General features: G+C 44.4%; 1 pseudogene across 1 annotated transcript in view; it reads left to right on the plus strand.

Annotated features, from left to right (window-relative positions):
- Positions 1-1,529: 1,529 nt before the first annotated feature.
- The window catches only part of LOC144513530 (NACHT, LRR and PYD domains-containing protein 12-like), a 15,236-nt pseudogene continuing 1,765 nt past the window's right edge, over positions 1,530-15,000 (plus strand). Inside the window, exons 1-8 of the transcript XR_013501145.1 lie at positions 1,530-1,690; positions 8,046-9,013; positions 9,115-9,289; positions 11,373-11,708; positions 11,824-11,975; positions 12,078-12,251; positions 13,456-13,629; positions 13,746-13,792. The product of XR_013501145.1 is annotated as an NACHT, LRR and PYD domains-containing protein 12-like (transcript). The remainder of the gene's footprint in view (positions 1,691-8,045; positions 9,014-9,114; positions 9,290-11,372; positions 11,709-11,823; positions 11,976-12,077; positions 12,252-13,455; positions 13,630-13,745; positions 13,793-15,000) is intronic.

Raw genomic sequence — 15,000 nt, forward strand, 5'->3', positions numbered from 1 at the left:
AGCATCAAAATAACTCTAAGTACCAAAAGTTAAAGTCCTCATTCTCCAGAATAATCCAAATTATTGTATTCTAATGATTGCTGGTTTCAGGTGTTCATTACTTTACTGTTGCAGCTTGTAAAGCTGGAGCTCCTTTTAATGACTAGTTTTAGCTTTATCCCTAATAATAATAATAATAATAATAATAATAATAATAATAATAAAGATAGCACCATGTATTTGTTGATTATGTTTTGTATTATTAACCCTGAACCTAAAAAGTAAATAGTTATCAAATCAAAGTTGTGGAGTAGAGGTAATGTGCTCAGTTATCGCCACTGAAAACTACATTTATTTATGTCTGTATATATTTAAACGTTGAACATGTTCTGACTGCTGACGGATATATTCCTGATGTAGTGTCTCCACCTGGTGGCTCAGTCTGTAACTACAGCTGAAGCAACAACAACAACAACAACAACAACAACAGATGGAAACCTGACGTGTTGAAGGCCTATAAAAAAAGTTGCTCTCGTGTCTTTATAGGACAAAAAATGATATATTTATATTATTTTTTCACTTTGATATCTTTAACCAACTTCAATCATATACTGTAACACATTTCTGTAGTTTTTGGAGCATTATCCACATGTTGATAAATACACAAAGATTCAGTGTAACCATCACTTTAACGTGTGTGTGTATGTGTGTGTGTGTGTGTGTGTGTGTGTGTGTGTGTGCACCTAAAGGCAGCTGCCACGGCGGGATCCGCACCGGTATCATGATGCCACGACTACCAGATTACAGCAGTAAGTATATGATGAAATTAAATAATATTATAGGCCGAAAATATCCAGACTTTAAAACACAAGAGAATTAGTACATACATTTACGTTTATCCTGACCAGATTTAATTTCCCAAACACAGGCACACATCTGTCACTCAAGAACCGTCTTCTGTTATCAGTTTTTACAGTTTTTAATGAGCTCTGAAGAACTCAGTGAAATCTACTGAAATGGCCACCATAACAGTGGAGTGTGATGCGTAAGATGAGAAAGCAGAGGTTAAGTCGTGTATGTCATGGTTGTAAAAAAAAACAGTGGCGGTCTGTACATCATTGCCAAGGGCAAACCAGTACAGAAGGCATCAAGAAATTGTTGGGGAGGGTCATGCCTCTTTTCCCAATCATTTTTGAGGGTCATAGAAAAATGTATTGCTGGCGAAGGGAGGTTCAAGTTTATTTTGACTGAAAATCCCAAAACTCCTCCGGTAGCCCCTTTAATAAAAAACGAACAGTCCCTTACTGGGGAAAGTACCAGAGTGCAACAATAAAATATTGAAGGGTTTTATTAAGTATAAGTATAGTAATATCAGTCTTACAGTACAGCAAAAAAACATCCAACACTTTTGACCTTCAAATTTGTTAATCACGCAATAATCTGTAATTTCAGTTTTATACGTTACTATTCTAAATGTGTTTCAGTTTATTTCTAGGATCCTGTTTCAGAAAGCAGGTTTAACAAACTGAGTAGTTCATTTAAACACAGTCATGCCTGTGGCTCCGTCAAAAATATACCTGGAACACTTCTACGATGTGCTGCAGAATCACAAGGCCATGATTGCTGGTGGCAGCCGTGGCGTGCCGGAACAGCTGGTGGACTCTAAGGGTATGGCAAAACCTGAGGAGTCAGCTGAATGGAAACGAACAAGGTCCGAGCCATCAACACTGTCATGAATGGCAATAATTAAGAAAAGATTGCTTGACAGACAATAAGTGAACGCCGATCACGTCACGACTGCGACTACGGTGGCATGCAGCCACCTATCGTTACACACACTGCCGGTCATCAGATACCCCACTGGTATAATAACCTGGCCAAAGGAAGAGATAGTGGCCACTGATATCAAGACAAGAATGCTCTTCACAATGCATGGAGTCTAGCCAGTGGTCTAGCTAGGATGGTTGAGACCTAGTGAGCATCAGAGTCTCTATCCAGGATGAAACAACAAAGATTCAGGAGTATATCAGGAAGATGACCAAGTGATGACCTGCTGTGAGTGAAGTGAATATCTCAGGCAGCAGAAACCTGGTGATGAAGAGGCAGAGGGAGAAGAGTAACCATAATGGACGGACAAGCCCCTGCATGGCATGCACCACTGACATGTACTGTAGAAGAAGTGGCTGATATCGAGAAATCATACCAGTGCCTGGAAAAGGCTGGTCTGAAAGATAGCACAGAGGCGCTAATCATAGAGGCACAAAAACAAGCACTGAGCACAAGATCAATAGAGGGAGGGGTCTACCATACCATAGAGAAGAGATATACAACAGCTAATTTATCAAACTAGTGTACAATATGTGCAAGAAAAATAGAAAATAAGCTGCAAATGTGTGAACCTCATGGGTCATCCAATCTCTCCCCTTTCATGACCACAACATGGCCACGTTCAGCCCCCAAAAAAACGTAGCAACACGTTTTTTTTAAACTGGAATGTATCCTGACGCTGACAGACACTGCCCAAGTGTCTGTATTTGATGAGTTGGGAGTGAGAACAAGGTGGACCAGGCCAACCCCTCCACCAATCTGCTGTGATATCCTCACCTGTCACCTGTTTGCATTTGGTTGAGTGGTGACAAATGACTAGTCCAACCAGTCAGACTACATATTTCAGGTGTGGCCACACACGAACGATAAGAAGTGCCGCCTCACGTCGTCTGATAGAAGTTGAAGCTGCTTTTCTACGCAGACCTGCTGAGGACAGAAGAGACGCTGATGGCTGAAAGTTCAGTAAGTGGAGCTATGATTGGTTGAGATGATGTCATTGATTGTTGTTTTTTTGGAAAAAATGGCTGAATTGACGGTGAAAGTATAACTATCTAAAGTTGGGCAGCAGCAAGCAGAAAGAAGTCCAGATAAAGTGTTGCTTTGAATGAGAAAGATGAGTTCTCAGAGGGAAACATTGTGCTGCAGTGGTGAAAACAAGCTGTGATGTAACGTTATTGGGTAACTGATTAGCGTCATGGCATGTTTGTATTTCACTTAGCCTAATAGCTGGTTTGATTTGCATTGAGAGATGATCTTATGGGAAATACCCTGTGCCAATATCTAGGTATGGTTAAGGGTATGTGATCATGTGGGGCTATTTTAATTCCAAAGGCCAATGGAAATTTATCAGGATCCTGGATCCATAAAATAACTGGCCTTTAAAAATAAACATCTGCCTGCCTCTATGGGAATCTAACACAGGGGTGTACTTACTTATGCCGCCTGTATTTTTAAGGGAAGAACATTTATTTATGTACGATACATTATTCATTCACAAAGAAAATTGGTGTCCTTAAAGGTTGGATTTTTCCTCATTTTTTTTAATTGAGGCATTAAAATCAATTTACAAAAGATTTGTTATGCCTCTTTTTATTCAACTTTAGCATGGGTTCATGAACGTATGAGCACCACTGTATATTCCTGATGTAGTGTCTCCACCTGGTGGCCTCAGTCTGTAACTGCAGCTGAAGCAACAACAGATGGAAACCTGACGTGTTGATGGCCTTTTTTTAAAAAGTTGCTCTCATGTCTTCCTATACATACACTGTAACACATTTCTGTAGTTTTTGGAGCATTGCTAATACACAATCAGATACTGTGTAGCTACCACTTTAACTTGTGTGTGATAAAATTGGTGTAGTCATCATTTGAATATATGTGCTATACTGTGCACCCCCTGTTTGAGTATGCTGCTTCATTCAGTTTATGCAAATACAAATTAGATAAATATTATAGATAGAACAATAGATAAAATATGAACTGCATGCCTACAGTATATTTCTCATATGTAAAATGTATATTAAAGGGCAATGGTGAATAGTAAACAGTCTTACACATGGCTTTTCATAGGAAAGCAAAGTCAATGCCTCCTGCATCTGTGTGATTCATCTTCAGTAAATAACTTTGTCACAAACAGGGTTGGGCAAATTACTCAGAAACAAAACAAAACACAAAATAAGTACGCACGACCTGTTTAGCAGCTTCTTTGAAACTCATTCCATTTTATTTGTAAATAATTAGCCTTACAGGACTCAACAACCAGCCAAACAGTATTTCCAAGATCCTGTAGGACTTCCAGATCCAGACTGAACTCGCCACTGTTGCACCAAATGCCTCTCGGGTGTAGAGTCTAGACTCTAACTGTAAAGTGACCTGAGATAACGTCTCTTATTATTTTACACTATGAATACAATTTGAATGGAAATTGAAGAATGAATATGAGAATTTGCCCACGGAGCCCGGCCGGGCACAGCCCGAAAAAGCTACGTGGCGGACATCTCTCCATACATACTCCAGACATACTCACAAGCCCCCGGCTGGCGCCGCTACGTTGGAGTTTAACCCGGTGGACGAGAGGGTCGCCTCCCTACGCCTGCGGGTTGTGGGGGAAAAACTCTGACTGTTGTTCGTGCATATGCACCAAACAAGAGTTCGGAGTATTCGGCCTTCTTGGAGACCTTGAGTGGAGTCCTGCATGGGGCTCCAGTCGGGGACTCCATAGTTCTGCTGGGGGGGACTTCAACGCGCACGTGGGTAATGATGGAGACATGGAAGGCGTGATTGGCAGGAACGGCCTCCTGATCTAAACCAGAGTGGTTGTTTGTTGTTGGACTTCTGTGCTAGTCATGGATTGTCTATAACGAACACCATGTTCGAAACATAGGGATGCTCATAAGTGTACTTGGTACCAGAGCACCCTAGGCCAAAGGTCAATGATCGATTTTATAATCGTTTCATCTGATCTGAGGCCATATGTTTTGGACACTCGGGTGAAGAGAGGGGCGGAGCTGTCAACCGATCACCATCTGGTGGTGAGTTGGGTCAGGGGGTGGGGGAAGACTCTGGACAGACCTGGTAAGCCCAAACGGGTAGTGTGGGTAAATTGGGTAACGTCTGGAGGAGGCCCCTGTCCGACAGACTTTCAACTCACACCTCCGCGGAGCTTTTCGTTCATCCCTGTGGAGGCTGGGGGCATTGAACCCGAGTGGACAATGTTCAAAGTTTCCATTGCTGAAGCTGCGGTGAGGAGCTGTGGTCTTAGGGTCTTAGGTGCCTCAAGGGGCGGTAACCCACGAACACCGTGGTGGACACCGGTGGTCAGGGAAGCCGTCCGACTGAAGAAGGAGTCTTTCCAGGATATGTTATCCCAGACGACTCCGGAGGCAGTTGCAAGGTACCGAAGGGTCTAAAGGGCTGCAGCCTCTACCGTGAAAGAGGCAAAGCAGCGTGTGTGGGAGAAGTTTGGAGAAGACATGGAGAAGGACTTTCGGTCGGCACCAAAGTGCTTCTGGAAAACCATTCGCCACCTCAGGAGGGGAAGCGAGAACCATCCAAGCTGTGTACAGTAAGGATGGGACACTGTTGACCTCAACTGAGGAGGCAATAGGGCGGTGGAAGGAGCACTTTGAGGAACTCCTAAATCCGACTAATACGCCCTCTATGGTAGAGGCAGAGCTGGAGGATGAGGGGGGGGATTGTCGTCAATTTCCCTGGTGGAGGTTGCTGAGGTAGTTAAACAACTCCACAGTGGCAAAGCCCCAGGAATTGATGAGATCCGTCCAGAAATGCTTAAAGCTCTGGGTGTGGAGGGGTTGTCTTGGTTGACACGCCTCTTCAACATTGCGTGGAAGTCTGGGACGGTGCCTAAGGAGTGGCAGACCGGGGTGGTGGTTCCCCTTTTAAAAAAGGGGGGACCAGAGGGTGTGTGCCACTACAGCGGTATCACACTTCTCAGCCTCCCGGTAAAGTCTACTCCAAGGTGCTGGAAAGGAGGGTTCGGTCGATAGTCGAATCTCAGGTTGAAGAGGAACAATGCGGATTCCGTCCTGGTCGTGGAACAACAGACCAGATCTTTACTCTCGCAAGGATCCTGGAGGGAGCCTGGGAGTATGCCCAACCAGTCGACATGTGTTTTGTGGATCTGGAGAAGGCGTATGACCGGGTGCCCCGGGAGATACTGTGGGAGGTGCTGCGGGAGTACGGGGTGAGGGGGTCCCTTCTCAGGGCCATCCAATCTCTGTACGACCAAAGCGAGAGCTGTGTCCGGGTTCTCGGCAGTAAGTCAGACTTGTTTCAGGTGAGAGTTGGCCTCCGCCAGGGCTGCGCTTTGTCACCAATCCTGTTTGTAGTATTTATGGACAGGATATCGAGGCGTAGTCGGGGTGGAGAGGGGTTGCAGTTCGGTGGGCTGGGGATCTCATCGCTGCTTTTTTGCAGATGATGTGGTCCTGATGGCATCATCGGCCCATGACCTTCAGCACTCACTGGATCGGTTCGCAGCCGAGTGTGAAGCGGCTGGGATGAGGATCAGCACCTCTAAATCGGAGGCCATGGTTCTCAGCAGGAAACCAATGGAGTGCCTTCTCCAGGTAGGGAATGAGTCCTTACCCCAAGTGAAGGAGTTCAAGTACCTTGGGGTCTTGTTCACGAGTGAGGGGACAATGGAGCGGGAGATTGGTCGGAGAATCGGCACAGCAGGGTGCGGTATTACATTCAATTTATCGCACCGTTAGACGAAAAAGAGAGCTGAGCCAGAAGGCAAAGCTCTCAATCTACCGGTCAGTTTTTTGTTCCTACCCTCACCTATGGTCATGAAGGCTGGGTCATGACCGAAAGAACAAGATCCAGGGTACAAGCGGCCGAAATGGGTTTCCTCAGGAGGGTAGCTGGCGTCTCCCTTAGAGATAGGGTGAGAAGCTCAGTTATCCGTGAGGAGCTCGGAGTAGAGCCGCTGCTCCTTTGCGCCGAAAGGAGCCAGTTGAGGTGGTTCGGGCATCTGGTAAGGATGCCCCCTGGGCGCCTCCCTAGGGAGGTGTTCCAGGCACGTCCAGCTGGGAGGAGGCCTCGGGGAGACCCAGGACTAGGTGGAAGGGATTATATCTCTAACCTGGCCTGGGAACGCCTCGGGATCCCCCAGTCGGAGCTGGTTAATGTGGCCCGGGAAAGGGAAGTTTGGGGTCCCCTGCTGAGCTGCTACCCCCGCGACCCGACCCCGGATAAGCGGATGAAGATGGATGGAATATGAGAAGCTTGGAAAATACCAACGTCTTAGGGGGAGCTGAAAAAGATATAGAAAGTGAAGGTAACAGAGGTATATGAGGTGACAATTTTTTTTGGTTTCTTTTGGATCTTTGTAGGGAACAAAGATGGAGACGCCTCAAGAGGTCGTCTTAAGAACTTTAGAAGACTTGGGAGCTGAGGACTTTCAAACATTCCAGTGGTACCTACAGATGAATGGGGGCCTTGAAGACTTCCCAGCAATCCCAAAGAGCAAACTGGAGAATGTAAACAGGGTGAAGATAGTGGACCAGATGTTCTCGACCTACAGTATGAACACCATTAAAGTGACCAGAATAGTTTTAGTGAAGATGAATCAGAATGACCTAGTGAGGAATTTATCAAACACCATCTCAGAACCTGCAGGTAAGTCATAATCTTATTAATTGGAAAATGGATGTAACAAAAAATCAAACATATCACAATGTCTTCAACTAACATTAGTTTTGTAGCCAATGTCTCCCTCTTATCTCCAAAGATAGACGTATATATTGTGCTTACAACAACAGAACAAGCTACAAACACACATCTACCAAATACACAAAATGTAAAGTGTCTCCAAGAACAAAAGTTGATGAAATAAAGTCATACAATCCAGTTTTTGTTGACTCTTCTGGTTAACAATTGCACACACTGATGCCACTGAGAGAAACAACTTGGACAATATTAATTCCCATCCCTCTGTAATTAAGTCATGCACCTTCTGGTTTCTTTGGAGACCACAGAATTCATTGATGCATGACTTAGACACACGTTGTTGAGGAATAATAACTAATTTTAAATAAGTTAATCTCTTAAATAGATTTCAGGAAAACAGAAATGTGCACAGACATTAACTGCAACAACCCCTCATTGATTTCTTTGTTTTATGTTTTCAGAAATTCTTGCATCATGCCAGCGAAAAGTCAAATCCAACTCACAAAAGAAGTTCCAGTGTGTGTTTGAGGGGATTGCTAAAGCAGGAAACCCAGCCCTTCTGAATCAGATGTTCACAGAGATCTACCTCACAAAGTCTTTTGCTGGATCACTGCTACATTTCTGGAGAAGGGGTTGAAGACCAGAGATGGAGGAAAGCTGCCCAAGACCCTCACAGAGATGTACATCTACTTCATAGTGGTTCAATCCAAACGGAAAAATGTAAAGTATGATGAAAAAATCTGAGACAGATCAACACTGGAGTCCAGACACCAGGAAGATGATCGAGTCTCTGGGAAAACTGGCTTTTGAGCAGCTGCAGAAAGGCAACCTGATCTTCTATGAATCAGACCTGACAGAGTGTGGCATCGATATCAGCAGCAGCCTCAGTGTACTCAGGAGTGTTCACACAGATCTTTAAAGAGGAGAGAGGTCTGTACCAGGACAAGGTGTTCTGCTTCATCCATCTGAGTGTTCAGGAGTTTCTGGCTGCTCTTCATGTCCATCTGACATTCATCAACTCTGGAGTCAACCTGCTGTCAGAAGAACAAACAACACCAATACAGTTCTATGAGAGTGCTGTGGACGAGGCCTTACAGAGTCCAAATGGACACCTGGACTTGTTCCTCCGCTTCCTCCTGGGTCTTTCTCAAGAGACCAATCAGAATCTCCTACGAGGTCTGCTGACACCGACAGGAAGTATGTCAGAGACAAACAAGAAACAGTCGAGTACATCAAGATAGAAGATTGTTTATCTGTCTGCAGAGAGAAGCATCAATCTGTTCCACTGTCTGAATGAACTGAATGATTGTTCTCTAGTGGAGCAGATCCAACGGTACCTGAGTTTAGGACGTCTCTCCATAGATAAACTGTCTCCTGCTCAGTGGTCAGCTCTGGTCTTCATCTTACTGTCATCAGAAAACAATCTGGATGTGTTTGACCTGAAGAAATACTCTGCTTCAGAGGAGGCTCTTCTGAGGCTGCTGCCAGTGGTCAAAGCCTCCAACAAAGCTCTGTAGGTGCACACAGAACTATCCAGATTAAATATAGTTTTTTCTTCTTCCTAACAACGTTTTTTTGTTATTGTTTTAATATATGTTGCTGATTCCTCTTCAGACTGAGTGGCTGTAACCTGTCAGTGAGAAGCTGTGACGCTCTGTCATCAGTTCTCAGCTACCAGTCCTCTAGTCTGAGAGAGCTGGACCTGAGTAACAATGACCTGCAGGATTCAGGGGTGGAGCTGGTGTCTGCTGGACTAAAGAGTCCAGACTGCAGGGCTGCAAACTCTCAGGTTGGTGTTTAGCTGTTTTATAAGCTTCTGTTTTCGTCATATATTAATTATTGATGAACACAGTGGCTCAGTTCCCAGCTTCTAGTCCTCTAGTCTGAGAGAGCTGGGATCCTGAGTAAGAAGTTAAATATTAAAGGGATATTTCACTGCTGGAAAGATGAATATGTATTGGGTCATTTATGTAGTAGAAATGTGATTTATTTTATAAAGTTGGTGCCTTCTAGACTGAGAAAAGACAAGAAAATGTTTTTTTGGCTCATGTGGATGAAAGACAACAACTCCCAGAATGCACTTGCTTCGCTTCCCCAAGCCACGCCTAGCGGTTACAGACATAGATAGACACTGAGGCATTCAACTCAACTTAGGTGTGTTTTATTGTCATTTCAACCATATAAACGCAACAGTGTTTTTCACCGTGGCTCAAGTGGTGTTACACACTCCAAGTCCGTGTCTGTGTTAACACAACCCACCTCTACGAGCTCTTACCCGACAGAGCAGCATGTGCTCAGAGGGCTAGCAGACCTGGTAGCTGGATAGTCCGGTACACTGTTGTTCAGCCATGTTTCCACAAAAACAAAAACACAGCAGTCTCTAAACTCGCGTTGGGAGTTTTGTTGAATTAGATGTAATCCAGTTAGTTGTTTAATGAGCAGACATTTGCAAGCAGGATGGATCAGACAGGTGGCAATCTAGCATTAGTTTCCACCTAGCTAGAACTCCTCCCCTCGCTCGGCGTTTCAGCTTTCACGCACACCGCTTTCAATGTCCCTTTACCTGGCTAACAGCATCAGGCAGCACCGCAGGCTGAGGTGCTGGTCTCCGTAGCAGGCAAAGCTCGCATAGTGTGTCGAGTATTTCGTCTGTAATGAAGTGTCCTGCATATTCTCCGATCTGTACCAATGTATCCCGGTGGTAAATACTGTATGTGTGGTAGTTTGAATGCACATAATTGTTGTAAAGTTTTTTGCTCAAAAGAGAGCTGTAGCTTAGCTCCAAGATGGCTAACACTCGACTCCTTTCAACTCACTTTGGGTAAAGACAGTCCAACCCCCTATGGGTGAGTTGAAAACATGCGAACTAGCTGGCTATAGTCCATAGAAATCTAGTCTCAGGGGGTACATAAGGTAGGGAAGCACGGTCATTCGAAAAATACTACTGGGTTTCTACAGATACAAAGCTCAATGCTAATCAGTGAACTATCCCCTTTAAATCTCTTTAGTCCTTTTATGATTCTGTATTAGATTTGGCAGCAATATTGTACTCAAGGGGTTCGCTGACTCTGGAGCTTGTAACCAGAATAGTGTTTCTGTTCTCGGAACAGAAATGTTACTTGGATATACAAAGCGCAGGTTTATTACAGGACTTCAGTGCTTTGATAGACCAACAGTATTCTCCATCAGTGACAGTTCTTGTTGCTGTTGTAAGCATCTAATGTGTTTAACGTGTGTGTGTTTGCAGTCTGTCAGGCTGTATGATCTCAGAAAAAGGCTGTATTTCTCTGGCCTCAGCTCTGAGCTCCAACCCCTCCCATCTGAGGGAGCTGGACCTGAGCTATAATCATCCTGGAGACTCAGGAGTGAAGCTGCTGTCCACAGGACTTAAGGATCCTGACTGGAGACTGGAAACTCTCAGGTATGGACAGATGGACAACACAGTTCCTCTGCCACTAACCAGGAACTCTGGTTCATGTTTAATGGAGGATCTGAGTGAAGGTGTATGAAGTTGATTGTGACTATTTCTTCCTGCAGGATGGACCATGGTGGACCGCAGTGGTTGAAACCTGGTCTGAGGAAGTGTGAGTGTGTTTTAAGTTTGATTTCTTTTATTCACTAATTGTCAGGGTAAATGCACATTGATCAACATCCTGTTAATGTGCCAAAAGGCTAATTTTCACCTGTTGTCCCTCTGTCTGATGTTAAATATATTAAATGAAACACATGTCAAATCAGAACCGGAGGAAGTAAAACATCTGAGCAGAAGAGCTAAGAGGAGCCAGGCAACCTGATCTTCTATGAATCAGACCTGACAGAGTGTGGCATCAATATCAGCATCAGCCTCAGTGTACTCAGGAGTGTTCACACAGATCTTTAAAGAGGAGAGAGGTCTGTACCAGGACAAGGTGTTCTGCTTCATCCATCTGAGTGTTCAGGAGTTTCTGGCTGCTCTTCATGTCCATCTGACATTCATCAACTCTGGAGTCAACCTGCTGGCAGAAGAACAAACAACACCAATACAGTTCTATGAGAGTGCTGTGGACGAGGCCTTACAGAGTCCAAATGGACACCTGGACTTGTTCCTCCGCTTCCTCCTGGGTCTTTCTCAAGAGACCAATCAGAATCTCCTACGAGGTCTGCTGACACCGACAGGAAGTATGTCAGAGACAAACAAGAAAACAGTCGAGTACATCAAGATAAAGATTGTTTATCTGTCTGCAGAGAGAAGCATCAATCTGTTCCACTGTCTGAATGAACTGAATGATTGTTCTCTAGTGGAGCAGATCCAACGGTCCCTGAGTTTAGGACGTCTCTCCATAGATAAACTGTCTCCTGCTCAGTGGTCAGCTCTGGTCTTCATCTTACTGTCATCAGAAAACAGATCTGGATGTGTTTGACCTGAAGAAATACTCTGCTTCAGAGGAGGCTCTTCTGAGGCTGCTGCCAGTGGTCAAAGCCTCCAACAAAGCTCTGTAGGTGCACACAGAACTATCCAGATTAAATATAGTTTTTTCTTCTTCCTAACAACGTTTTTTTTGTTATTGTTTTAATATATGTTGCTGATTCCTCTTCAGACTGAGTGGCTGTAACCTGTCAGTGAGAAGCTGTGACGCTCTGTCATCAGTTCTCAGCTACCAGTCCTCTAGTCTGAGAGAGCTGGACCTGAGTAACAACAACCTGCAGGATTCAGGGGTGGAGCTGGTGTCTGCTGGACTGAAGAGTCCAGACTGCAGGCTGCAAACTCTCAGGTTGGTGTTTAGCTGTTTTATAAGCTTCTGTTTTCGTCATATATTAATTATTGGATGAACACAGTGGCCTCAGTTCCCAGCTTCTAGTCCTCTAGTCTGAGAGAGCTGGGCCTGAGTAAGAGTTAAATATTAAAGGGATATTTCACTGCTGGAAAGATGAATATGTATTGGGTCATTTATGTAGTAGAAATGTGATTTATTTTATTTATTTTTTTTAAGAAGTTGGTGCCTTCTAGACTGAGAAAAGACAAGAAAATGTTTTTTTGGCTCATGTGGATGAAAGACAACAACTCCCAGAATGCACTTGCTTCGCTTCCCCCAAGCCACGCCTAGCGGTTACAGACATAGATAGACACTGAGGCATTCAACTCAACTTAGGTGTGTTTTATTGTCATTTCAACCATATAAATGCAACAGTGTTTTTCACCGTGGCTCAAGTGGTGTTACACACTCCAAGTCCGTGTCTGTGTTAACACAACCCACCTCTCGAGTCTTACCCGACAGAGCAGCATGTGCTCAGAGGGCTAGCAGACCTGGTAGCTGGATAGTCCGGTACACTGTTGTTCAGCCATGTTTCCACAAAAACAAAAACACAGCAGTCTCTAAACTCGCGTTGGGAGTTTTGTTGAATTTAGATGTAATCCAGTTAGTTGTTTAATGAGCGGACATTTGCAAGCAGGATGGATCAGACAGGTGGCAATCTAGCATTAATTTTCCACCTAGCTAGAACTCCTCCCCTCGTTCGGCGTTTCCGCTTTCACGCACACCGCTTTCAATGTCCCTTTACCTGGCTAACAGCATCAGGCAGCACCGCAGGGCTGAGGTGCTGGTCTCCGTAGCAGGCAAAGCTCGCATAGTGTGTCGAGTATTTCGTCTGTAATGAAGTGTCCTGCATATTCTCCGATCTGTACCAATGTATCCCGGTGGTAAATACTGTATGTGTGGTAGTTTGAATGCACATAATTGTTGTATTAGATTTGGCAGCAATATTGTACTCAAGGGGTTCGCTGACTCTGGAGCTTGTAACCAGAATAGTGTTTCTGTTCTCGGAACAGAAATGTTACTTGGATATACAAAGCGCAGGTTTATTACAGGACTTCAGTGCTTTGATAGACCAACAGTATTCTCCATCAGTGACAGTTCTTGTTGCTGTTGTAAGCATCTAATGTGTTTAACGTGTGTGTGTGTGTGTGTGTGTTTGCAGTCTGTCAGGCTGTATGATCTCAGAAAAAGGCTGTATTTCTCTGGCCTCAGCTCTGAGCTCCAACCCCTCCCATCTGAGGGAGCTGGACCTGAGCTGTAATCATCCTGGAGACTCAGGAGTGAAGCTGCTGTCCACAGGACTTAAGGATCCTGACTGGAGACTGGAAACTCTCAGGTATGGACAGATGGACAACACAGTTCCTCTGCCACTAACCAGGAACTCTGGTTCATGTTTAATGGAGGATCTGAGTGAAGGTGTATGAAGTTGATTGTGACTATTTCTTCCTGCAGGATGGACCATGGTGGACCGCAGTGGTTGAAACCTGGTCTGAGGAAGTGTGAGTGTGTTTTAAGTTTGATTTCTTTTATTCACTAATTGTCAGGGTAAATGCACATTGATCAACATCCCTGTTAATGTGCCAAAAGGCTAATTTTCACCTGTTGTCCCTCTGTCTGATGTTAAATATATTAAATGAAACACATGTCAAATCAGAACCGGAGGAAGTAAAACATCTGAGCAGAAGAGCTAAGAGGAGTCAGGCAACATCATGCAGTAATGAATAATACAGGCAATGAATACAGACCAATGTTAAGCAGAGAATCAGCACAAGCAGTTAAACAATCCATCCATCTTTGGGCCGTATCACAGGGGAAGCAGCTCCAGCAGGGGACCCCAAACTTCCCTTTCCCGAGCCACATTTACCAGCTCCGACTTGGGAATCCCAAGGCGTTCTCAGGCCAGGTTGGAAAAATAATCCCTCCACCTAGTCCTGGGTCTTCCCCAAGGTCTCCTCCCAGCTGGAGCAGTGGTTTTACTCCGAGCTCCTCACAGATGACTGAGCTTGTCACCCTATCTCTAAGGGAGACGCCAGCCACCCTCCTGAGGAAACCCATTTTGACACAGATGCACACACACACATACACACACAGACACACGCACATACACAGATGCATACACACGCACACGCCTGCACGCATGCATGCATGAACACATACATACACACACAAACACACACACAGAGGCACGCACACACACAAACACTCACACACACACACACACACACAGAGGCACGCACACGCACACACACAAACACTCACACACACACACACACACACAGAGGCACGCACACACACACACACACACACAGAGGCACGCACACACACACACAAACACTCACACATACACAAATGCTTGCACGCACGCACACATACAAACACACAGACACATACATACATTTAACATGAATAATAAGTGTAAAACTATAAAACTAGTGGTAATGAAGTTGGTTAAAAAAGGGGAAACACAGAATTGAGTAATAATTTATAATTTTCTATACTTTTTATGAAGAAGCGAAGCAGACCTCGGAAGACAACAGTGTGATTATGGGATGCCAGACAGTGTCCTGACTAAACATTAACATATACAAGTCTGTGATAATCCATAAACATATATTCATCTGATGTTATATATAGGGAAGATTATTCATAATTTCTGCTTATTTTACTCTAAACTTGTTTATAATTTCATGTAAATTTGGGTTTATTG

The sequence above is a fragment of the Sander vitreus genome, chromosome 3, assembly GCF_031162955.1.
Source record: "Sander vitreus isolate 19-12246 chromosome 3, sanVit1, whole genome shotgun sequence".
NCBI classification, from domain to species: domain Eukaryota; kingdom Metazoa; phylum Chordata; class Actinopteri; order Perciformes; family Percidae; genus Sander; species Sander vitreus.